The 27,293-nt window shown below is 41.0% G+C and overlaps 1 protein-coding gene across 1 annotated transcript in view; it reads right to left on the bottom strand.

Moving 5' to 3' along the window:
• The window catches only part of CELF2 (CUGBP Elav-like family member 2), a 773,712-nt gene that overhangs the window by 596,898 nt on the left and 149,521 nt on the right, over positions 1 to 27,293 (bottom strand). The window contains exons 2-3 of the mRNA XM_059725768.1: positions 23,420 to 23,461; positions 22,734 to 22,769 (exon numbers count right to left, since the gene is read on the bottom strand). The gene's annotated coding sequence lies outside the window, so the exon portion shown is untranslated. The remainder of the gene's footprint in view (positions 1 to 22,733; positions 22,770 to 23,419; positions 23,462 to 27,293) is intronic.

Here is a 27,293-nt window from a genome sequence, read left to right as displayed (position 1 = left end):
CGAGCCCCCAAGGTTTGGAATAGACTGCTGCCAGAGGTGGTTCAAGCACCTACTTTGAATGCCTTCAAGACACTTTTGAATGCTTATCTTGCTGGGATCCTATGATCCTTGCTGACTTCCTGCCCCTGGGCAGGCTGCTAGACTCAATGATCCTCCAGGGTCCCTTCCAGCCCAAATGTCTATGAAATCTATGAAACTGGCATTGTTTCATTGATTTTAATAGAGAGGTGCCATTATACACCATCTATGGATCTGGCCTTTTTCAAAGATCAATGTTTTCTGTGATTATGTAGCCATATAAACCCAATGCTTTACCCTGTATTCCACTCTGGATTCTTCTGTAGAGAAAATTGAAGTGTCGCTACAATTATCACTGCTACAGAGCTGGAAAAAACCCCAGAATGACTAACTACTGATTTTTTATATCAAGAATAAGATGGAAAAGTGAAGGAATGCAGCAAAAAGAAAACAATAGCTAAAAGGAAAGCATGAGTTAATCTGCTCAACTGGTAGTTTTCAACAGTCACAATTTTTCATCTTGTTTGTATAAAACTCACTACAAATACCTTCAAGCCAGTGAACAGGAAGAATTTCACTAGGTGGATGTCTAAAGTTAGGCAGCTAAATACAAAATTAGGTTTCTAAAAGTGACTTGGGATTTTTTGGGTGCTGTACTTGAGAGGGCACCAATTTTTAGAAACGATTGAACGTCCACTCTCTGAAAATCAAATGTTGGACACTCACGATCAGGTGAAAAATTAAGGCCTAAATATGGATTTGGGCTACGACAGTTTGAAATTTCCACTGACATCACTTTCCCATGGAATATCAGGTTCCTAGCCTGCCATTGCCTCTTGCTGACATTCATAGTGCATCTGAGACTTGTAGCTCAATAGGGAGACCAAGTGTACAGAAGATAATGGAAAATGACAAAGCTGAGGTGCACTGTAACATTTCTGGAGTAAAAATATCACTTTGATGAAAAATAGAGCCTATATTTGCTTGGCTTTAAACACATTTAGATTTGAAAATTTTGACCAATATTTTATCTTCACATTTCAAAATGCCTTAATTTCTATGGAAGTTATGCAGCGTGGTTAAGGCACTATGGTCTTTTTTTTCTCCACACCATTGACTGAAACATGCAAACGCTCCTTTTTAAATGAAGAGGAAAAAAAATAGGGGTCTGGTTATGCTATGGCAAACTCAATGCCTATTATTAAAATAGTTAGGTGAACAATGTCAATATCTGTTCATTAATATTGACCGTCCATGGAAAACAAGAGATTCAATCCATTTGTAGTTAGAAATTATTTTGAAACCATAGCACACTTTAATGCAGTTGGTTCCTAAGTCAAATCTGGTTGAAGTTAAGTAAGGTATGCATTTTGATTCTGGGTGGAATTATCTATTGGAAATGAATACTCCCATTGCATTGTTTCTTTTCAACCATTAATAGGCAGAAAATGAAATTTCCTAGTTATATTTCACTATACTTCACATTTTCTCAATTAAGCATTTAAATTTAGGTTTAGAAATTAACACTGCACAACATTTGCCAGCAGAATTAACTGCCTCAGTCATTATGGCTAAGTACAGGCATTCAAGAAGCCTGTGGCAAGAGTGCTCTAACTTTTGAGCTTTACTGTAAGCACCACTTCTTAGGTCGGGAGGAAGCAGAACATGCAGGAAGAAGGGGCTCAGAGCCTGCCTTCATGGCCTGAATGCAGCAGGTAGGGGGACTCTTGCATGCCTTTCAGTATACCCTGTGGGCTCCCCAGGCAGTCAAAGACCTCCCAGAGGAGATGAATGGCGGAGCCACCCCTGATTGGCTGGTGGGGACATCATGGTCACCCACCTGGACCTGATGTGGTAGTGGCTCATCATGACTGCAGTTGGAGTACTGCATGCAATTCTGGGCGCCGTACTTCAAGAGGGATGTGGATAACCTGAAGAGGGTCCAGAGGAGGGCCACTCGTATGGTTAAGGGCTTGCAGGCCAAGCCCTACGAGGAGAGACTAGAGAACCTGGACCTTTTCAGCCTCCGCAAGAGAAGGTTGAGAGGCAACCTTGTGGCTGCCTATAAGTTCATCGGGGGGCACAGAAGGGAATTGGTGAGGTTTTATTCACCAAGGTGCCCCTGGGGGTTACAAGAAATAATGGCCACAAGCTAGGAGAGAGCAGATTTAGACTGGACATTAGGAAGAACTTCTTCACAGTCAGAGTGGCCATGGTCTGGAACAGGTTCCCAAGGGAGGTGGTGCTCTCCCCTACCCTGGGGGTCTTCAAGAGGAGGTTAGATAGGCATCTAGATGGGGTCATCTAAACCCAGCACTCTTTCCTGCCTATGCAGGGGGTCGGACTCGATGATCTATTGAAGTCCCTTCCGACCCTAACATCTATGAATCTATGACTGTGAACCATCAGCTGGCCGTCCTTCTCATGCCCACTCAGGGCACCTGGTGCCCTCCAAGTGTGTGTGCATCAGACACCTGGTGTGTGTGTCCATTCCCTGGATGCTTGGGATCTTGTTTGTATTTGTGTGCATCTCAGATGCCTAGGGGATGTGTGTGCGCGCGCATGTGTATGTGTGTGCATCCCAGATGCTTGGGATCTGTGTGCATGTCCCGGATGCCTGAAATCCACGTGTGTGTCCCCCAAATGTCTAGGATGTGTGTGTGTGTGTGTGTGTGTGTGTGTGTGTGCGCGTGTGTCCCAGATGTCTGAGTTCTGCATGTGTAAGTCCTGGACACCTGTGTTCTATGAGAGAGTGTGTACATGCACATTTGTCCCAGATGCCTGAGTTATGTGTGTGTGTGTGTGTATGTTTGTGCACATGCATGTTCACATGCCCCCACCCTTTACACACAAAACCCACGTGTCCTTGATACTCACACACACACACACACACACACACACACACACACACACACACACACACACACACACACACACACACACAATGTTTGGGGCACGACTGGGCCACTGGATTTCAGGCGCTATGAGGATGATACCTGTTTTTTGCACAAATCCCTGTTCCCCAGGATGATTGAGAGCAGGTGCTATGCTCCCAGGGTCCCCGATTTCATCATCAGCAGTGACATTGCCCTCTCAATCCTCATTGGTCGGCTTGGCCTACCCCCTCTGGCCCTGACTCATGAGGCATTTTGCGGGCCAGCTGGACCACTGAAGAAGCACTTCAACTATGGACTCAGCCTGGCACCGTGAGCACAGGTGGTGCAGGGATGGGGAAGAGGGCAAGCCCTCGCTAGTGTGTGTGGCACTACACTGCACTAGGCTGTCTGGATCCACAAAGACCTAGCCAAGTAGCTCCTCATCTGTGCAGACTGGGAGCTCTACCTGGATGAGTAGAGCCCAAGGGCTTCAAATGCTCATACCCTGAAACAAGGCCATGGGTCTCCTGTCATGGGCTCCTCCAGCCCTTCATCATGGGCACAGCTGCCCACAGTTCTGGCTGCCCAAGCACCGTCCCCCTTCCTCTCTCCTTCCACAACCTCCCCCGCACCAGGGGCACAATGCTGGGGTGTGGGAGAATGCAGAGTAAGGAAGAGACATGCCTCAGTTTAAAATGTTGTGGTTGCCAAACTGTTCCTATGTTTAATAAAGAAAACCCATTCAACGTTGCCTGTGCCTCAGCCTGGTCCCTCCTCCCAATTAACACAAAACAGCAAACCTTTGGCAGCACCGGAGATAGGAAGAGGTTGAGAATGGGGCGACAAAACCTGGAAGGGGTTTGGGGTTGGGGGGATGCTGCGGGGCCTGAACTCAACAAACATGAAACCTTGAAGAAGATGCACAGGGTAAGGGGCTTTTGACCTGGCACCCTACTTTCAGGGGTCTGAAATCAAGACCAGGGACTTCTCTGTATAGGAGCTGGACAGCTGCATGATCCCAGGCCCAATGTCTGTCTGAGAGCCGTAGGCCAGGACTCAGCTAGGATAATAAAAAAAAGTGATGCCAAATATTTAGGGCCCAACTCAGCCATCCTTAATTTACACTCTTATAACATGGGAGACTTTAGGGTACTGGATTTTATTAGTGGCATGTTATGAATTTCAACCCCAAATAAAACTTGTCAATTTAATTAGATTTCATTTTTTCACTTTTACCTTTCTTTCCCCGTCTCTCAACTGGCACCGATAAGGTCCCTGTTTGGAGGTGATTTCAATATAAATACAGATGTCACTAGTGAGGAGGCACAAGGCAACACGCTGTCAAAGGGTTGTTTTGCATTGGTATGAGTTCATTTTGATATTTAAGGAATAAATAAATACATTGAGTATGCAGTTTATAAACCTGAGCAAGATAGAAAGTTGGAATGACTCGTGGTGGCAGATGCGGTATGGAGAGGCATGCGATTTTAAAAGGAAGAAGATTATGGAGGAGGTCTGAGACAGAGATAAGGACAAATCATCTCCTCTCATTATTTTCCATCATCCGGAGCTGTAACCCTTCAAGAAGAGACATAGGCAAAACTATTTTAGTGCTGGAAACAAAACCATGTGTCATGGCTCAGATCCAAGACCCTAATGCAAACACTCCTCTACGCACCTAAATTGAAAATTCATATTTAAGGCTTTATCCCTTTACCCCTCTATCCCTTTATCCCTTTACCCCCTGTATGTGAAAGTCATAGTTGAATGAACTAGGCATGCCCAGAGAGTTTTTGGTTCAAAGTTGAGAACTAACCTAAGTCCCAGGCAAGCACGAATTTGATTTGAACAAGATACTGTTTGCATCAAGACATTACAAAATACTTCTGGGTGTAAGAAGTCACTTAGTGCATCAGCTCCTACTGCATGAGAGCATACTGTCTACTGAAATCACTCTGGAGTGCAAGATGGGGAGGGTAGATATTATGAATTATAGATATCAAAACCAAGAAATACAGTTTACTTTTTGGATATTTTTCCCCCACAAAAGCCTTCAGATGAAGAAAGTAGGATGCTATTAAAATATTTTGGGCAAGATTTTGTTTCCTATTTTATCCACACACATAACTGGCTCTTATTCTTATTTTCTTTACAGGTATACAGAGCTTAGCAGCTTCACCTGATAAACCTTAGTGCACTTCATTCATCCCTGAATGTGCTGTTTTTTCTCTCCCCCTAACCCCAAACTGCAGAATTTTTGCATAATTTAACTGCTTTTAGTGATTACCCAGCTCAGGCAATTTCTCCAATTCATTGCAAGGAGACAAAACAAGGGCAGGCTAGAGATGTACCTTATAGAGTAAATAGCACAGTACAAAGACTCAAACCTGCTCCACTTGAAATCAAGGGAAAATTACCCCAATTTCAGATTTAAGTGTTGCTACATTTCAACAACTTGCATGTGACTGAAGGACTGTGATAAACTAAATGCCCCTCCCCTTCCCCCCACCGAAGTTCACTGTGCTATCCATTGGATCACTTTAGAAAACACATACTTGGAAATGTAATTGCCCTGAGCGCAAACATTCAATGCTTTTTAAAACCTTTGAACAAACTCTTGATAAACAGTGTGTTGCCCTGGGCCAAGGGATCTAGGCTCCACTGCCCATCCTGCAAACATGCAATGCCTCCAATTGGCTAGTAATATTAGGGCTCCAGGTAATTAGGCAATTCAAAATGAACTGGTGGAATAATGAGACAGTACCAAATACCTGGTGATCCTAAGTCAGCCTTTCTGGGGAAAGACCCAACAAATGGGACTGCCTCCACTCAGTAGGGCTTCAGGAGAATGACCCTGTTTGTCTGGTGGCTTCCAAAATTCAGTACAGATTTTAGGGAATCTACTGAGTTCGGAAGGGGAAAATCAAATCTCTGCTTCTTTGGCAGGCAGCAGATTGGGAAGGTGGGGAAAGAGTTTCCTCTCTTCTCATTAAAGAATATGAGGTGTTTCTTAAGGGGAACATCATAGACACTGTGTCTCAGAGGGTTTTTTTTTGGGGGTGGGGGGGTTGTAATGGGAGTTGCCTTAAGAAGGGAACACTACATTAATGCTAGCAAGGCCATTGGATATTATTATTCATATGGCCAGGTAAAGTGACAACTGTAAAACATGAAGTAATAAAACAAAAGTTTGGCAACCTGACAAAAAAAAAGGTTCCCAGGGCTAGCTGCCCTATGCAGGTATCTGCGGGACTCCCAGCAGCATGCCTCAAACTCTGTAACACTTTCTAGTGCACATGGTTCCAAACCGTTACTCAAGTGATCCAAATTATTTGAAATGGGTTTTAAGACATGAGAACAGAGAAACACTTTTTGCTTCTTTATGGGTCGTTGGATGCATCCAAAGTTTCTGGGACTTCATGTCTGTGAGCTGGACTCATGGGTTTCTGGTCCTGCAGCATGTATTGAGCACAGGAAGTGTAAGTGCTTCTCATAATATACATTTTACACATGTATTTGTAGGGCCCTACCAAATTCATGGTGGAAATGGATTGCATGGCAGCTCCTTCAGTCTTGCAGGTTCCCCCACACCAATTGGTGGAGGGGCCCCGTCACTCACTTCTGGTTGGCAGGGAGGCAAAATCCATGGTTTTAAATATGGTGCCGTTTTTGCCTCCCAGACAATCAGCAAAAAACAGCAGGGCTAATCGGGCCCCTCAGCCAATCAGCAATGGGGAGCTGTCCTGCAGCCCACTTGCGCCATGAATTCGGTAGGACCCTATGCATTTGGTTTCCCTTGAAAAGTCAGAAAACAGTGATGCTACATATTAGTAGGCATAGGTGTACACGTTGGGCAATGTACATGTTGGGCATGTTCAAGTACATTTTTTACTTTAATTAGGGAACTTGTCCATTGACAGAAATCAGTGCAGATGACTTGATTCTAAAGAGAGGTTAACTGTAAGCAGAGACGAAAGAGCATCAGACTTGCATTCAGCACTTGCTCATCTGCACTCATGACAATATATAATAAGAGAAATTCAGCGATAAGCAGTTTTCTTTATGTGGATACATCTATGCTACCCAGAGGGAGGACGTAGGCAAGCCTGGGGACAGAGGCTTCACTGACTCATCAGTGAGAGCCCAGGGGTGGGCTGACCTGGCAGTTGTGCAGACCAGATGAGCTTTAGCCAAAGCTAGAACACTACCCACGGAAGCGGGGGAGGGGGTAAGTAGGGTGCTACAAGGCCCCATGGGTTGTTGGCAGAATGTCACCTAATATGAGTTGGGATGGGGCATGGTACAGGTGTTCATTATGATACCACATCCATCTACAGTTATTTGAGAGTGGGATCCTCCATTTTTGCAGCGCTCTGTGTGCTCTGACTGTCTGTTTGGTTAGGGCTATAGAGCACTTTCTGCACTCCTACTGCACAATAAGTGTAACTTCTGTACCCGGCCTATAGGGCTGGCATTTCAAACATTTCAGATGTCCCAGATTGGTAGCCCATATGCATTTTCTCAGATAACCATTGGCAGGCATGGGCCATATCAAAGCTCGTTCAAAATTCCCAGAGGAGTTGGCTTAGAATCCTAGGATTGGTATCTGTCTGTCCAGGTGGTTTGGCTTTCCATCACATCCACAATGTGAATGAGCCCATTTTCTCATTCTGTTTTACACATGGCTAAAACTTCTCATGAACAGACCATCTTGAGTGATTTCATCTCAAAATAGTGTATGCCAAATGCAAATAGTTAACTTCATAGATTTCTACCATTTAATAACAGACATTGGGAGGCTGAGTTATTCAATCGGCCTGACTTGTTAGCAGGTGCCAGGACATACTAACTTGAGGTGGCAGGTGTAGCTTTTTTATTATCACCTTAGAGAAGAAGTGAAATTTGTTCTGTAAGGTGTGAATCTGACAACTCCAAAGGGATGAACTCCGGGAACAGTCAAGTTTAAAGGTAGGATTTTAGGTTGAGTTATCTTAATGGAACCTAATGTTGGGAAGGTGGCTAGTTTTGATTTCATAGATTTCATAGACATTAGGGCTGGAAGGGACCTCGGAAGATCATCGAGTCCAGCCCCCTGCCCAAAGGGCAGGAAGTCAGCTGGGGTCATAGGATCCCAGCAAGATAAGCATCCAGTTTGCTCTTGAAGGTGTTCAATGTAGGCGCTTGAACCACCTCTGGTGGCAGGCTGTTCCAGACCTTGGGGGCTCGGACAGTAAAGAAATTCTTCCTTATGTCCAGCCTGAAACGGTCTTGTAGTAGTTTATGACCATTTGACCTAGTCGTCATCCCTTGGGGTGCTCTGGTGAACAAACGTTCCCCCAGATACTGGTGGTCACCCTTGATAAACTTATAGGTGGCCATCAGATCACCCCTGAGCCTGCACTATACTACAGTGTCGTGCTGAATACTGTTTGGATCCATCTCCTCACTGTCATTCAATGAAAATCATGGGCTGTTCTTTAAAATCACCCACATTGGAGGAAGAAATTGTTAGGAATTTCAGTGTTATGAGGATGCAAATGAGATGCATCCTCATCAAAGAGTAGCCAACTGCAGAATGTCTTCATAATAGAAAACTCTCTCCAGTGATGTTTAGGATACCACTAAACACAATGGATCCAACTCTCTCCTCACTTCTATCTATGTAAATCCATTGACTTCCATAACAAAAAAGGGGATAAAACATGCAGATGACTGTTTGCCATCAAGTGAAAAGGAATACATTGTTGGTGGAAACTAAAAATTTTTATAGTAAAAAATTACTGTTGAAATATGGTAGGTATACGAGATTCTCTGTCTTGCTGGATGTTCCTAAAAGCCTTCCAAGGAAAAGGGATTTAGACTTTTTATTTTATGCTTTAATTTTTATCCTCTTTCTCTCTCTCTCTCTCTCTTTCTCTCTCATCTCTATGCCTTTTTCCAACATAGTCCTTTATGTTTACAGTCTCTAGACTAGACCATTCTGCCATACCTCCATTCTTTTCTTTTCCAAGTCCAATTTAAAAATGGACTTCTTCCTTAGATGTCTCAGCGCATTCTTCTAAAATGCGTGATTACTTTCAAAACACATGGTCTAGTAACCAACCATGTCCTCCTTTCATTTTGCTTATCTGCTATTCCATTATAACCTGTTCCCTCTGAGTTTTCCACAGCAGGAACCATGGGGAAAGAATTCCAAAGAAATAAATAGAAGACAGTGACTTTAAACAGACTTTTGTAAGTGCTCAAGGTGTTGTGTTTACCTTTAAAAGTCACAACCATGTTTTATATGTTGGAGTGCATTAAGTTTAACTTACACTTAAAACAACCACCATCTAATTGTATTGTGTGGCCTGCTTAGAAACTGTTTTTCTATAAAGCATTCAACACATGCTTGCTCACCTTCACATACTTGGTAAATAAATTCTGTATATATTACAGTAAATGGCTGATCTGCTCCTAGTGAGAAGTATCCAGTGTAAATATTATTGGCTTATGTCCAGGACACACATGCCTAATATGGCTAAACAAAAAAAGCTATGAAATGAGAATCTGGAGGTTGAAGGACATGAAGTGTTTCAAATACTGCCTGCCCTCCAGAAGAAGTGGGGAGAAAGACTGTCAAGTGTGAGAGGCAGATGTGGACTAATAGAAGAGTCTTTAGCAAAACTTTGCAACCTGGTCCTTGCAAAAATGGGGAGCCCCAAGCCTACACCTCCTCCACTCAGGGACTTGAGGGGAATGCCATGCCTAGATAAGACATGGGTCACTTACTTAAAATCCCTTTCTTAGAGTGCTGTATATCTTTTGGCAGACTGGTCTGATTTTGGTCTGAAGAAGCTACAGACTATTATATATATATTTTTTACATATAAACACTCCAGAATGAGAGTAAGTAGCAATAAGAAACTGAGTAGCAGCAGCTAAGGACCCCAGAATGCTCACTGTGCTACTACCTGAGCATGTCTACATGTGCATTAACACACTTTAGTTAATGCACATTAAATTGTGCATTAAATGTGCACGTAGCAGATTAAATCTAGTACCTCCAGGTCCCTATACATGAGCAGGCATGTTGCTCCAACTTGCTGGAGTTCCAGCACATCAGAGCACACTCGATTAATCGAGTTTGCTGGAGTGTGGCAATTACTGTGCTCCAGTAGCCTTTTGCATCTTGTGTATCAGTGTCCTTGTGCTTCAAAATGGTGGCAGGGGTGCTTTATCTAAAGCTTGTTTCCAGACACTTTAATTAGAGTGGCTTTCAGAGCCACTCTAATTAAAGCACCCTCCCCCCCCTCCCAGAGAACGTGTATAAATGCCCTCCATTGTGAGGTACTAGGAAAATCTGCATTAGCCTGTCTTAATGCACATTAACTACCTAGCATGGTTTTGTTAAGTGATGCTTTAATGTGAATTAAAATAGGTGAATGTGCATTAAAGCACAAATGTAGATGTGCCCCTGGTGGAAAAGGTGCAACATTACTTTCACTTTCCCTGGCAGAGGCTTACTATGCAGAAACTGCTATTTTTGTATTCCCTAGCTTATAATTTACGTCCCAGTTTCCAGCAGCTGATTTTTGGAAAAAAGTTGCATATTGCATGTGAAAAAAATATGATATTTACTGTCCAGAAGCTCCTAAAGGGAAGCTCTGGCAGGTGAACACACATTGTACTTCTACAACACATCAGTTAGCAACCATAGCGGTGTACATTATAAGAGCTGGTCAGAATGACTGGAAACACTCCAAAGAGAAGGAGTAAGTCTGCACTTGCCATTGTGGTCAGATTTCTGGAAGAGTCTTGGGAGAAACAGCCTATCCAGTGATTGTAACAAACATATCTATAAGTTCGTAGTTTTTAAACCCCGAGGGAGCTGCTATGATAAGTTTGTTGTCCGCCATCCTATATCATATAGGCCAAGAACTTTGCACAGTAATTTTTCCATTAAACAATTTCTGTTTGAGCTATAGTACCTTTTAAAAAGAGAGCCAGTCTTAAGCACTGTAGAAGCTGCAACATTCTGCATAAGTCATGCACCAAGAAAAATTCAATATTAGAAAAATATAACAGAATTTGTCTAACATTAGCTTTCAATCACTGGGTTTTGTTACAAGTTTTTTCTGCTAGATTAAAAGCTGTCTTTTATTGGAGCTTTTTCCTTAGGTAACTATCAGCAGACCACAATGGGGGTGTCTACACGTGCAATTAATGTGACTGAATAAACTCTGATGAAATTTGAGCCAGAGTAAACTAATCCCAATGTCACATGTACACGTGCACTTAAGTGCATAACATACTCCACTATCAGATAGTACCTGTGTCTGATGAGACTATCTAACAGTGCTGTAAATTAGTCTATGCCAGCCCAGTTGCCATGTACATGTAGACAGTGATGCTTTACTGTGCAGTAAATTAGTCTACTGCACAGTAAAGTGCATGTGTAGATGTGCCCAATCAGTTGAATGCCAAATCTTTCAATACAGTAAGACAATCTCAAGCTATTTAATTAACTTATAATGTATACAAGGCCATGTACTGGATACCTACTGTATAAATTAAAACACATAGTAAAGATACACTAATGGAAAAGCTGACAGTATATGGACACCGAGCATAGCAAAGCAGTTAGTAGGCACAGATTTCCAAGAAAATGAAACCAAATACTTGTTCCCTTTTCTTGTGAATTCTTATCCAAATTATGATTTAACTTTATGCTAGGAAGTAAAGTGCTCCTTGATGTATATTTTATTTTTGAGAACTATTTTTGAGAAGTTACAAGCCAAAATTGTGCAATAACGAAAATCATTTGGACAGCTTGGAGAACTTCTTAACCAGCAGGTCTTTTAAAGTTTGAGTTCTAAAATAAACTCAGAAGAAAGAAAGGTAAAAATGTGCTCCACTGAATCACAACTTCAGCATGTGGGAATACTTTTGGAGGATCAGTTTCTGATGGGAAGAGAACATTTTGGCAATAAGAATACAAGCAGTACCAAAATAGTCTTGTTTCATAGTAGTTAGGGGTCAGAAGGGACCTAAATAGATCATCTAGTCTAACCCCCTGCCACTGGCCAGAGCACACGCTGGGATCACACGACCTCAGACAGGTGTTCATCCAACCTCTTTATAAATTTGCCCAAGGTAGGAGCGAGGACCACTTCCCTAGGAAGTTGGTTCCAGATCCTAGCCACCCTAACAGTGAAATAGTGCCTCCTAATCTCTAACCTGAACCTATTCTCCAGCAGCTTCTGACCATTGTTCCTCATCACCCCAGGTGCTGCTGGGGGGAATAGGACCCTTCCTATTTGCTGCTGATCTCCCCTAATGAGTTTGTAGACAGCCACCAAGTCCCCCTTCAGCCTCCGCTTGCTGAGGCTGAACAGGTTCAGGTCCCTCAGCCTCTCCTCATAGGGCCTGCCCTGTTGCCCTCCAACCAAGCGGGTGGCCCTCCTCTGGACCCTCTCGAGGCAGGCCACATCCTTGTTAAAGTGCAGTGCCTAGAACTGGATGCAGTACTCCAACTGAGGCCAGACCAATGTCGTGTAGAGGGGCAGGATCACCTCTCTGGACTGGCTTGAGATGTCTCTTTGGATGCGCGACAAGGTGTGGTTGGCTTTGCTGGCTGCGGTCTGGTGTTGGCTGCTCATGTTCATCTTGGAGTCAATAATCTTGCAATAAAAGATGTCCAAGAATTACTCATCCTGAGATAGGTATTTAACTGAAAAGGGCAGTTCTAATCAGAAGATGCCACCATCCTGACACTATTGGTCTTTTTTCTTTCTTTCTTTTTTTTTTTTTTTTTTTTGACTGTTGTAGGTCTGAGCAAACTTATGGAACAATATTGAATACAGAGACCTTCTCACCTAGATTCCCCTAGACATATACTCCTAATAAGGGGAAGTTGAATAGAAAGTTTTAATTGGAGATTTATGATTGCTGTCACTACAATTAACCCAGTAAGAGAGTCCACAAGAAACTGAGGCAATATTGGAGCCAAGTTAGAGCACTGGTTGGGCATTCCCAACCAGTTAATGTTGAACAGAGACGTTATTGTAGGCCCGATCCAAAAATCCCTGAAGGCAACAGACATTTTTCCACAGACTTGTAGGAGCTTTGGAAGAAACTTGAATGACGGATTCTTGCTCTGGCGTGTACATAAATGCAATCTACACTTCTAATTGTAACTACTCCTAAGACTTCTCCAGCAATCTGGGCCGGGAAATAATGTGTTAAGTTGTTAACTGAGAAACCTGAATGAAGAAATTGAGAGACAGTGAACTCCTACACATGCACATGTCATCAAATTGATAAAATTATAAACGTTTATGTTTGAACATAATTGGTCACACGTGTCTGTATCTCCTCCACAGTAGGCAGAGCAGTTCATCCAAGGAAATAAGGCGGGGGAGGACCATCATGAAAGTGTTGGAAGACAGACTTACAGGGAACATTGGTCTCATTCTGTCAAATCTTATCTTTGAGTTAAACTCTTGCTTACTCTTAAGACACATTATAGACTTGGATTTCAATTTCCTAGTGTTTGGTTTTCCTTTTATATAGCAAGTTTCCTTTTCATTTAAGTTTTCCATAGCCTTTTGATCATTGAATACCTTTGGTTCTACTGGGATTGGACTGTCTGATGACATCAAAGATTACTCATAAAATTATGATACAAATCCTTTGAGGTATGTGTAGAAATTCTGTAGCTACATAGAAAATGTTTGCCTTTCTTTTTCTTCTTTACCTGCTTTAAGCAAGCCCAGAGTACTATGTATTTTATGGAAGTTTCAAGAGAATTCAGGGGATTTTGAGATACAGCCAGATTGTTTTAAAAAAAATCCACATTTACTTTACTATACTGTTTCCTTTGTCTTTGGCTTAAGGTGGATGTGTCTGATGCTGAACATTTATTTTTGGTGAAAAATCAGTTTTGAAGGGTGATAGAATATATTACTTCCATGTATTTGTGCAAAAACATGCAGTCCATTTTCCCTATCTGCATCTGGGCATGTTACATTATTCAGCAACAAAACAGATTAACAACCCTCCCCAGTCCCACATAGCATCCAAACAACTGTAACATTAAATCAAATCAGGACATAATGATATTATCTAGTAGGGATGGCACTAAGCATGCAGTCCTGAGATCTAGTACTAAGCTCTCCAACTAACCTGAAATAAGCACTTCAGGGCAGGGACTATTGTTTGCACAAAGCTTATCGTAATGAGCCCCTTTCCTCAGCTGGAGTCACAAGCCACTACTTTAATAAAAGTTTAATATTAGGAACAAGAGCCAGAAATTTGTCAGTCAGGAAAATGCTTGGTCAAAGGTTGCATTTTGCACTGCTCTCAGAAGGTTAGCATACTTGTGGAGATAACAATTTCCTGTCTGTACGGGGGGAGCGGAGGATTTATATTATTCTGGCAAGTTGAGGAAACTTGTCAGGAAGCAAATACATTCATGGCAAATAAGCTGGGCTATAACCATCTTGCCTATTTAAAAATCTGGCCATGCCGCTGCGTGCTTACAAATGTCAACCTGAAAATGATGGAAAGCTCACTAATCTCATTTAACTCAATTGTTTCCCCATTCTAATCAAATATTTTCATAGTGTGAAACAAGATCATCATAGGCTGACCTATCATTCAGGCAGCGGTATTGTGGCAGAGCCAAGAAATATGGCCCTTCATCACTAACATAATGCTTGAGAATGAATTGGCTTTATTACCTGTTATTTTTCTGTTAATTGTTTTGTGTATAGAAAAATAAAAGCTGCTACCTTGAAGCATAAAAAATGACAATGCGCAGTCATAGCGGAGTAAAGTGTTGGGGCGATGAAAATTATGTAAATGATGCATTCCAGTAAGAGAACTTTCAAACCCTTAGGGTCCTTAAAGAGCATTAACTCAAGAAATTAGATACCAAATTTAACTTTTTTCATGGTAATAATGATTTCATAAGGAAAAACTCGTTAGTAAAGGTGACAAATATGATATTCTATTGAACATTTAAATTCAGAAATCTTTGTGTGTGCCCCTGGGATATATTTACACAGCCAGTGACTCTCTGATGTTATTAAGTAATTTATTTGAGAAAGTCTCCATTCAGGAGTTTACATAAGAACAATATCAGGTTTACAAAGGCTTGCGTTGTCAGTATAGCAAATAACTAATTTACAATGACTTTTGCTTAAGATTTTCATTAGGCTGTTCAATATTGTTTGATAATTTAATGTCAGTTTCATGAGATCATAGTTCCCCTTTTATGAGCAGAGAAAATTAGAGTGAAAAATAAATTATGCTACCTTGGACATTAAGTAAACTTCAGAGGTAGATATGAGAAAGGAGAAAAATTAACCTGATTTTCTCTCTGAACTGAAGACCAGTTTAGCCAGAAAAATCACTAGTTGAAACATTGCATTAAGACACTGAAATTGTGGGACTGAGTTTTATTGGGGTGCATAGCCTGAAGTAGACTCATATATTAAGTATACTTATGGCAACCTAAGGCGTTCTGTACCACTGACTGATCCTAGGTGGGTAATAATGTAATATATTTATGCAGCATAAATATATCAGCGTGCAAGCCAAGAGGAAAGATCCTGGTAGAATCAGCAGAGGGACCATCAATTGAACTGCCCTGGAAACTTAAAAAAAAAAAAGAAAACCTGACTGCTAGAGAATTATCCTTTGACTTGTGCTTATGTTATGGTCTGAGCCACTGTAGCGTCATTAAAACAACAAAGGAAAACAGTCCTTATCCAAAAGGCTGTTTTAATTTTGGTGGAGAGGGTGTCCTTGATATGGGAACTAGAGCTGCAATGTGCTAAAGTAGAGCTGCAAGCATACCAACCAGAACATTTTCCCTCTGTTGTAAAATGCTGATTCATCACACTCAAAATATTTCACAGGGCTGTGCAATTTTGATGAAACTTCCAAAAGAGGCAGGGTTTAAAATTGTCTGCATGCCCATCCAGTTCAACAAAGTGGATCGCTTTGGAATCAAGAATACAGGGCTTCCCTAATTCAAGAGCAACTACTTCTCTATTTCTAGATGGAGCACATCTTGAGATTGATATGGAGAATCTTTATACGGTCTATATCACACTGCACTCATTTTGGTTATATGAAAAAGGCTCTGATTTATGCTATCTTTTACGTGCACTAAATTCACTATATCAGAGGTTCCCAACCACCAGGTCGTGGGTTGGCTGCCAGCTCATGGCATAAGCCCCCTGCTTGGACCCTCATCTGTCCACCAGGGTGAATGGCTTCTGGGGCCACAGCTGAGCTTCCAGAGTTAAAGCCAGATGGCGGGAAAACCCCGGGAGGGAGGCAGCTGGCTTCGCATGCCCCTGTCCTGCTCCTGCTAGGCCGCGGTAAAAAAAAAGTTGGGAACCACTGCACTACGTCACCAACCTACAACAGCAACTGTTACAAGGGAGTAATAAGTGAACATTCATCTCTGCTGCCCCATCTATGTTTTGTATTCATTATGGATAGACAAACCAGCCTGAAGATGTGAAAAAAATAATTGAATGCTGTGCAATCATGGCCCACCCAGGACCGAAGAATCAGAACAAATATTGTATATACTGCCAGTAGTATGGCAAAAGCCAACTCACATAGTGCTCACTTCCAGGTTCCTCAACTAGGGTGGAGCTGCCGTCTTTACTGGAAGTCTTGGGTCTAGTGGTTAAGGCAATAGATACAGATACTAAACATCTGTATAACCCTGGATGACTCGGCCTCTCTCTGTAACCCAGACCATATATGGTGATGGCCATTTAGAAGTATCTTAGGAAGTTGATGCTGCAGAGAAAAGGACTCCAAGAGGGTCATGTGGTCAGAACTATAGACATTGAATATAATCTTGGTGGGATCATCTCATTCAGACTAGAGGGAAGCCAGAGGAAAACAGGTTGCAGAAACTGAGGAAAAAAGGGAGGGAAGTTTCAGCTACTGAAACACACAAAAAAGGTTTTATATTGGTATCATGGAAGATGAATTGGAGGGATTTAGACATGGGATGGTTGAGTAGAATAAGGGAGGAAGGAGACATACAACCTCCAGTTATGTGCAATCAGGATAATAGCGGTTTAGTCTTTATGAGAAAATGGAAAGAAGAGCAAGCACTCTTTTGTGCTGTAAGAATTTATCATTTAGAAAGAAATTGGCAATCAGCAAAGACATCAAAAGACTTCTTGGTTTTTTGTTGATAGTAGATATTTTTTAGGTTAAGAAATGAAAACAGGATGAGAGAAACAAATTCAGCAAAATGAATAGAATGACTTGGTATTTTGTTAACTAGCCACTCATTTAGAAGAATACATCTTTTATTGTGGACGCAATATTAGTAATATTAGTATATTTTCCAGGTGAAAATGACATGGAAAAAAATGAACCGGGAGTTTCATTACACTGGAAACACAGCGGCAAGACTCCTACGTTCTGTGATAGGACAAGAAGAATTCAATTAGAATAATATCACAATGGGGAAGTTCTCAGCATCCAAATTAAAAAAAAAAAAAAAAATGTAGGATTTGAAAAGTTGCTTTAAAGAAGATGCATCTACAATATGCCCTCTTACAGCAACAGCTTGACTCTCATCTATAATGACAGCCCTTTAAAATAACTAGTTTGGTTGCCAAAACCAAGCACAGCTTTAAGGGCCAAAGGTAACACAGGGTTCATTTCTTTCTCCCCCGGGACCAATGTTTGATCAAGTGTATTGGTACTGACAGCATTAGTTACCATTCCAGCATCTTGCAAATTATCAGACCTTACAATCCCATGTAAAATAAAACCTGCTTAGCTCCTTGCCTACCTCAATTCTGTGAGATTATAAGCAGCTGCTATTCTTTCAACCGGAGAGATTCAGAGATTGACTTCAGTGGGAGCCACTAAGTACTCGGGACTTCCAGAAGAGAGGCCATTTAAGCGTGATACTGTAAGCTAACTTTTTCATAGATTGTAATTAGTAGATTCATAAATTGGAAGGCTGGAAGGGACCTTGGAAGATCATCGGGGCCAGCCCCAACTTAACCGTTCCTTAGTCCTGGCATCTTCTGAGATCAGGATAAGGTTTCTGTTCTAACTTAGAGCAACCAAGGAAGATGTAAGTCTATATGTATTCCATGGGGGGCTCCCCAGTACCGTGTCCTGTGGATGCTGAAGTTTCACCCCCACTAAATTGCTCTAAAGCACGTGCTCTATCTCCAGCATGTCTTCAGCTACCTTCACGGTGCCTTTGTTGGGTGAAGCCAAGCCCAGTAGGAACCAGGGGGTGATCATACACAAGCGCAAAGGCTGCTCCGACATGCTGGAACTCCAATGCATTGGAGAAGACTCGATTAATTGAGTCTGCTAGAGTGCGGTAATTAGTGTGATCCAGCTGCCTTCTGCATTTTGTGTATCAGTTTAAAAATGGTAGGGGGGGTGCTTGAACCAAAGCTTGAACAAGCTTTAGATCAAATGCCCCTGCCACCACTTTTAAGCACGGGGATGATGATACAGGAGACGTGGCAGTGCTTTACTTAGAGCAGCTCTTGGAGCCACTCTTAAGTAAATTGCCACCCCCTTCCCTTTGGAGCACATGTAAAAGTGCCCAGGGGTTTTATGCAACTCCAGCCATTTTACCTGTTGTAAAGGGCTGAGAAAATAGGAGGGAAGATTCCCCTGTAGGAACTTAACTTTAGCTTCTCTTTTGGAAAGCCAGCAAATAAAACCATCAAGCATAACCTATACTGGCAGTCAGGCTCTCAGACTTTCAGGTTGAGTTCTCTTCAGCTCTTACTTGTCGCTGATTGACTGGCAGGTCTCTGATTATACCTTCCGGCATCTAGATTAATCTAGGAGCTTTGTTGCAAAGAAGAATTATATTGCCTACAACTTCCAGGCAACATAACATAGAAGGAGAACTAGCTTATCTGCTTCTCAAAGGTGCACAAAATGGAGAGGAAACAGGAATAGTTTAAAAAACAAACCAAAATAACACCACCTGCAAAAACCCCCCCAACAAACAACTCCCCTAAGAGACCTGAAGAAGAATGGACTGCAGTCAAAAGCTTGTAAGTCTATTGCATCCATGCAGGTGGTCCAATAAAAGCTATCACCCACAAAAATCCTTTGCTTCTCTCATATTTTCTGGACCATCACATCTACAATGTGACTCAAATACTTCCCCAATATTGTACAAATCAGGGGACTGAGGAAGAGGTTCTGCAATTCTGGGGATGACTGCAGGAGAGATCTAGCAGATCTCCATTCAATGTGCATACATCTATGAAAGCTTAAAAATCATGGCCTGCACTGGATACTGTTAATTGCCAGGTGTATATCCACATACAAGGCCTCCTCTTCAAGTTTTATTATTAATCGTGGGGGAGGTTTTTTGTTTTTTTTTTATGGCAATGCCTAGGCATCAACTTAGCTTGCTCCTTGTACAAACAGCACAAGGCAGCCCTGCTTCAAACAGCTTACAATACATGGAAGAGATGAAAAGTAGGGGAGAAAACGTTTGCAGCACATGATGATGGCAAACATCCCATTTGGTTTCATTGCATTTGTTTTGGAGAGTTGGAAGTGATGAACAAAACAGAAAGTTTGGAGGCAGGACGGTAGGAAGGCAAAACAGGACAGAGGTGGATACGTGGGTAGGTGTTGAATGAAGCTGAGATGAAGAGATGTTGAAGGGGAGGGTGAGCAGAGGATGTAGCACAAGGAATATGATGTTTTGTTAAAACTGTAGAAAATACTTCAAGGGTGCAGGTGGTCCATGCATCTACTTAAGCTGCTCTGCAACTACTTCTACCATCTTTGGTTGGCTCCCTCGATGTTTTTTCTTTCCTAAAGGCCACATAACAGGACACTGGCACGTTGTGGGTTTTTAGTGATGCCCATAGCAAAAGGGGTCCTCTGCTGCCTAGTACTTGTTCTGGAGGTGCTGGGAAGATCGATTCACCCCTAATCTCCCCAAGAATGGAGTAGTATCTGCTTAAACTGCATCTGCAGATACTTTTCCCTTCTTCCAACAGCAGTAACTGGCAGTACTTAACTGAGTCTTTCACAAAAGTAAATTTGCTGTTTGAGATAATACAATGATACAATACACCATTAGAGGACGATGTCAAACTCTGACCTCTTAATAGTTGCAAATAGTATTTCTCTACTGTTTGAAAGCAGAAAATCTTCAAAATTACTTAAGGAGAGTTATTTACAATTTTCTAAGGGAGGATAAAGAAAGCTTGAACAAATGGAAATACATTACGACAGACAATGGTAATGGGTGACATGTAAAATTCCTCCTTGCTCCAAACACAATGGAGAATATCAGATGCTGAACACAAAAAAGAAATTTAAGCATGTCAGCTGGGTTAGCTGACTCAACTGCTAATTGCTTAACTGCTGGCTCTAAGAATAAGCAACAGTAGTTAGTGTCATGCCACAGTAACGTGCCCATAACAAGACGATACATCTTCATTTAATTGCGTTCAACTGACCTTGTGCACTTTAAGCACTAGTACTCATATTGTGCCCTATTCACCCAATGATTGAGTCACAGTGTAGGGCTTTGCATTGTCTCCATTAGGATGAGAACCAAATTAAATGGCTCAGGCATACTCTTAGGCATACCCCCCCCTGCCGCCCCCCCCCCCCCCCCGCACATTGGTATACAAAGGTCTGTTTCCATAAGTACATCCGAAAACAGCATCAGGCAGTTTGTTTGCTGAGCAGTCTGCCATTCTTCTGCATTCTGTACCCAAAAAGCATGCACCTCTGTCTTTAAACTCCTGTCTGACAGACACAGGCAGAGAGGTATATCCAAGCCCCCACGCTTGCACCCATGGAAACTCCTCAAGTCCTCAGACAGGTGATTGTTCTCCAAGGTAGCTTTTGGAGCAGCCTCACTGATAAGGAGTGTTAAACCTGAGAGCAGAAACAAGTCCTGTTGCTCTCAGGTTAGCCAACTGCAGGGTCCAGCTCCGTCTCATCCATCATCTCACTTATTTGAGTGACAAAAATCACCAAGTAGTCTCCCACATTTTACTACATATGTTACTAGCAATAAGGTTGGGAGGGGAGCTCTCTCTTCTTCCCACTTTACCTTCGTACCAGTGTATAGACCGATAGGACCTTACTGACAGAAGGACTTTATTTTGAACCACAATTTCCCCTCCTCATTCTGCTTCTATCCCAGATATCTTGCTTTACTGATGTACTTTAGAATTTACCAGAACAGAGGAAAAGCCAGTCATCTTGAACCTATACACCTGAGCAAATAGCATATAAATATATATTTTTACCAAACAATAAAACAAACTGCGGAAAATTTCGAGTGGTAGGGAAAAACAGAATACATCACCATCAAGTTATTCAATCAGCTACTGGATACTTATTTAAGAAGCTGTTCAAAACAATGGGCCTTGAAAGAAGTCTTGAGTTCCTCCTTGCCTTTGCTACTATTAATGACTAATAAATTAAGGTCACAATCCTGAAATCAAAGCTGCCTTGGCTGAGCTCCAGCAATCAGCAGAGTTCCAGATAGGCTAAGTGATCTATGCTTGCAGATGCGACTGCCAGACAGGGGCCTTAGGTTATGTTTTGATCATTGCTGTCAAAAACATCACGTGTTCGAATGTCCATGTTTTTAAAAGCAAACATCCATGTTAATTCCTGCGTGCACGGTTTTTGGTTTTTTTTTTTAATATATAGGGGAAGAAAGAAAAACTAAAGCAACAGGTCAGCTGAGTGAGTTATGGAGCTTGCATAACTGCTTAAAAATATACATGAGCAAGCAGTAAGAGGCGTAAAGGAGGAAGTCAAGGCAAACATGCAGCTGCCATCCACTCGCAATTTTTGTTGTTGAACAAAATGGCAAGGAGGATTTCTACAGCATATTTTGTAAAAAAAAATTCCAGATTTCTATTGTAAATTAAAGGTGGTTTTCCTTTTTTTTTTTTTTAAACCAAAATGTTATGGCATTTGCTTTTCACCCCTGTGTTCTGACCACAGCATTTCACAGCTCCCAGTGATGAACAGATGAACAATTGACAATATTGATAAGCTATATCAAGGGATTAGCAGTGAACCCAAGACTCTATTACATTCAATGTCCAAAGTCAGCAGGGCTTGAGCAAATACCTGCTTAACCTTAGACACAAGAATGGTCACATTGGCTTCAGTGGCATTGATTACATGCCTAAATTAAGCAAATGCTTTACAACTTTGCTGAATAGGGGGCTTGGTTGGATTCTTACTCTGTGAACAATATGCCATGTAATTGGTTCCCTATGAATTCCTAATAACACTGTTTATTGTTGATGTTGGCCCCCAATGTGAAGGTCCAACTAAAAGCCACAATCTTGCCCGGCTCAATATAGGACAATGACAAAGAATAGCAGGCACAAGTAAATAGCAGAAAATTAACTATAAGCTGTAAATAGCAGTTAAACAAGACGATTGTCATTTAATATATCTTAATATCAAGTACCTCCAATATTCACCATATATAATCAGTCTCATTTGTCATCTAACAAGGTATATTTTGCTAATAATACAGTTTGTTGCTTGATTCTGTTTGTCCTTTCAAAATTAGCTTGTCTAATCAGAAATCACTCCTGCTTGTAGTTCATTACACATAAATGGGAAGAATGCTTGTTTACTGAGAAAGTAATTGGATTATAATATTGAAAAGAAAGACATATGAACCATAATGATTTTTTTTAAAGAAATACATGCAAGCATGAAAATCAACAAAACCAAAACAAATTAAAAACCCTAATGAATGAAAATGCTATAAATAGAATATGATACTGGAAGGAATCATTTATCATTGTAGCTTACCTAGATCTTGATATTCAGGTGCAAAGAGCTGACTATCTAAGGAAAGGAGAAAAAAAAAATGTATTTACTAAACGATGATCAAGTAATCTATTGATACTGCTGTAATTTATCTTCTGGGCTCTGAACCTTTGTAAATGTTAATAAGGCTCTGCTAGAAACAATACATATATATTCTAACTACTGCATTAAAAACATGATATTAGGAGTTTATTTCAATTATTCCTTAACTGTCTTGATAAAGTTCACATAATCACAAGAAAGCTACATCAAATTTTCACAGTTTGGGGCATATTTGTGCATGCTGGGATTAAGGAAAAGTGTCTAAACTCTAAAAACTTTGCTTTGAAAGAGGTGTTATTTTTTCCGGCTTCCCAATAACGAAATAGCCATCACCCTGCTGCCTTTCTTTGTATTGACCTGAATACATTGCTGCTATGTTAATCTTTTTTTTTATTAAAAATATGACTGCTAAAATTTGGAAAAAAAAGAAGTAAACTTGAAAAAGTAGTAACAAAATATAAAAGTGCCAACCCCCTCCCAACCCCCAAGAAAATAAAAGGTCCATAAGTAGTAGACACTTGAGGCCAATCAGATCATTTGCTTATTCTATAATAATATTAGTAGGGAACTGGAGAAACTCAATAAAAACAGTAAATTTTAAATCCCAGATAAAGTTTGACTCTTACCTCTTCAACTGGTTAATGCCTTTAGTTCTTATGTCTGTAGACCTAACGAATAAAAGTATGAACAGAAATTAAAAACAACATATAGTTTTCCATTTTGCTGATTCAGAACTAAGTCAGCACTTTGCTTTATTCTTTGGCCAAATATTCAAGTCTTTCTTCCGGTTGAACAGCACCAAAATTAGGAATTGAGGCTCAGATGCTTTGGTTGAATTGAGGGTCAGGGCCTCAGATTATAACAGTTTAAATCTCAAATGATCTAACTCTCATCAAGATACTAAATAACTTGTTTAGAATGTAAATCTTGCACCTGGTACACAGCTGGTGAACATTTTAGTGCACATAGCCCTAAAAGAGCACTACTTTAGTACGGGGATGAAAGGAAAATGCATTTAACTAGACAACAATAGATATTAAATGCCAAATTCTCTGCTTCAATGTATATAAGCAAGTTAGTAGAAAGAGGCATGCAAAGGCCAGAATTAGGCTTTAAGCACCTGTCAGGAGCAAACTCATTAGTGGCCCGAGTTAGTCAAATACCGGTGAACGTTCATAACTAAGTAAACAAATGGCTTCACTGACCTCAAAACGATTATTCAAATACTTAAAGTTACATTTGTGCATAAGCAGAACGTGAGAACGTTCAGTACGTTCTGCAGCGCTCAGCTTCCGAGTATGGCTAGACTACCTGGCACCCCACCCACCTTTCAACTGTCAAGCTAAAATTAAAAATGCCACCAGAAAGGCAATGAGAGGAGAGAGGTTATTTGATTTGGTTTATTAGCTGGTGAGCATGGAGCATGATTGGTCCTGCTGTTAAGTGGCATACATCCCAACACATTAAAGCCTATCAATGGCCAAGAACCTTTGCTGATGCGCTGCTTTCTTTAAGTGCTCATATTCAGAGAGTCCTAAACTTCTCCAGTTTTAAAATGACCTGCTTATAGGAGGGGTAATCCTAGATTTAAAGCCATTGCAGAGAGAAACTCTGATTATAACTCTGTTCAGGCTACTGTTAGAGAAATCTACCAAAAGTCCCATAAAAGTTTGGAGCTACCTGTCAATACAACCCGTTACTACTTCGCAGGTGGATGGGCGCTTCATTTAAAACAGGCATTCCCTTGGCTGGAGAACAGAAACCCAGCTAGTCAGGGGCTACCTACATAATGTGGGACTGCAAGAGCATTTAAAACAGGAGAAGAGAGGATGATCACTGAGCTCTTTCCAAGGGAGATGTAATGTACTTGGACAAGTATTTTTCTTTCCCCCTCTTTCCGCTCAAGGCAGGTAATGCTGGAGACTGAAAGCCTCCATAATATCTGCCAGATGATCAAAGAAACAGTCTTTCTGAAACTGCCTCATCAAAATACTCTAGACTTGTGGCCTCTCCAGAGCAGATTTGGGAGGATCATTTCATCTCCATTAATATTTCAGTATTCGACTTCATATTGCACTACTAAAAAGTTTGGAGTCTTACTCTACATACATTAAAGCTATCCAACTTGAAGTCATAAAGCAATAGTAGTGGAAAGCTTACAAGTTTTCTTGTTTGAATTCTGTACTCCCTATTTCTTGTTGGAACAGAGATAGCTTGATAATAGGTCCTGATGATTATTTCTGACACTTTCAGTTGTCATTAAAAATCAGGAAAAGTAGAGGCATGTGAACATGAAACATTTTCTTAAGCTTATCTGAACTTTACTTCTCAAAAGGTTGTATTAAAAAAAAAATGAATAAGAATAATCAAAATAATCAGGAATTCATCTTTTTAAATTGGATTTAAATTGTCCTTATCTAGGTATACACTATTAGCTCTTGAAAGGTCTATAACATATTTCTCAGAATACCATAAATCTGTGATAAAGTATTAAAGTATGTTATTCTCTTTGATGTTTATAGTTCGGTTTGTATCTAGGAGCCTGACCTTGTAGCAAAGTCAATCCTTTCAAGTCCACACTAGCTTCATGTTCTCTCTCTTTTGACACTACAATTGAAGTTCCATTTGAATTCAGGCAAAAAACCCCTATTCTTTTCTTGTCCATCTTATTACCTCAGCCTTGATGTATGTCTGTTGGAGTCTGCTGGAAACTTGTTGGAATCTGTCTACTGCCGATACTGTAAATTCTGGGGCCAAGAACTCCATTATTTGTTTGGAAGGCAAGACCTTGATTGTATTGGGCAAGTGCGCAAGCAGCTCAAACAGGAAACAATGATGAAAAACTTGCTTTTTAGCTATTACCGATATTTGATAGATTCATGCCAGGGACCTATGGTAAACAGCACTAAAACTTTAGCTGTCTGATGCTAGCAAGCTTGCCAGCCTGTCTAGTATACTTAAAAAATGCTTTCCTTTGCCTAAGTGGGAATGCTCCCAAACAGAGATGTGCACAGTTTGCCACTCAGTGGGTGCAACTACAGGAGATGGTTACTGTGGAGTTGCCTAATTAGCTCCACAGTAAAAAGTCTCACCATCTACATGAGCGGTGCTATTATGGCAGGAGTAAACTAATTAACTCCGCCATAGGATAGTACTGCCCAACACGAGTACTATTTTACGGTGGAGTTATTTACTTCATTGCAATGCACGTGTAGATGGTGACTGAGTCTGGCTGGGGCACAAAGGTGCTACAGTGCAGGGTTGCCTGCCTGCTAGCCCCACACTGTAGCACCCTCGTGACCCAGCCAGCCCCTCTGGAGCACAGTGAGCTGGGCAGGAGCAGCCCCAGGGTGGCTGGCTGACCCCCTGGGCTCCCAGCCAGTTGGGGCTGCCCTGCCCCAGTTTAACATGCTGTGATCCTGGGCACACATGAAGACACTGAGCCTGGAGCAATAAACTCTACAAACTGTGCTGGACTTCATTGTGTCAAATTAATTGCACATCTAGACATGCCCAGTGTAAGCCTTTTGCATAAGCCTCCCATCATCAGGCTTGTCTACAAATGATTGGCATAGCACAGCAGGAGCAGAATAAATTATTCTGACATAACTCTTCAGTATGTATGCTGTATTTCAGAATAATTAAAGTGATTTTAATTCCAAAATTGAGTATACGCATGGGAGAATTATACCAGGATAGTTACAGCACAGTAGTTATTCCACTACAGCTATGTTGGACAATTTACTGAGAGCTAGTTAATCTAAGATAGCATTTTCAAAGTTCTTCAAGATAGTATATTTATTGAGTTACACAGCATGCAACTTGGTTGAGTTGGACTGAATATTCAGGCAATACTTAAAGTAACTTCACAAAGCTAATACATTAGACCCTTAAAGGTTAAGCAACTAGAGAGCCCTTTATTTAACTAATTAAATTTAGTTAATTAACAATTTCAATAGCAAACCTACCCTGCGAGAAAAATAAAATCTACTGTGCTGGACTGCGTTCTGATATAAACTGTTTTAATTTCAATGTAAATGATACGTAAATGCTAAACTCAATGTTAACAGCACCAAGGTATTTTGTGGAAAGTGTTGTTTGTTAGAATGAAGTGTCAGTAGATTTTGCAGTGCTTGTGCACAATTTCAAATATACAAACCATACAAAGTTTAGCAAGGTTAACTGGCTTCACTATTAAAAAGTGTAGTAGGCTGTTTCCTATGAAAACTTATGCATCTCTGAAATAGTATCTAAGGTGCCACCCTATACTGACTTCTGCCTAACTTGAGACTAACATGGCTAATTAACTCTCTAGTTCTTTATGTGTGACATTATTAGATACCATTATATCCAGATACCAAGGTGAGAGGTAGAAATTCACAGACAAATTTCATATTCAACACGTATACCTGAGTCAAAGAATTGTATTGTTTTGCCCATAGCCAGAAATCTGGAGAGCAAAATCTCATTAAGATCAGTGCGTAGAGGAAGGTTTACAAG

The sequence above is a fragment of the Alligator mississippiensis genome, chromosome 4 (assembly GCF_030867095.1).
Source record: "Alligator mississippiensis isolate rAllMis1 chromosome 4, rAllMis1, whole genome shotgun sequence".
In the NCBI taxonomy this organism is placed as follows: domain Eukaryota; kingdom Metazoa; phylum Chordata; order Crocodylia; family Alligatoridae; genus Alligator; species Alligator mississippiensis.
The sequence above is the reverse complement of the archived record's forward strand: the minus strand, read 5'-3'. Positions and strand labels throughout refer to the sequence as shown.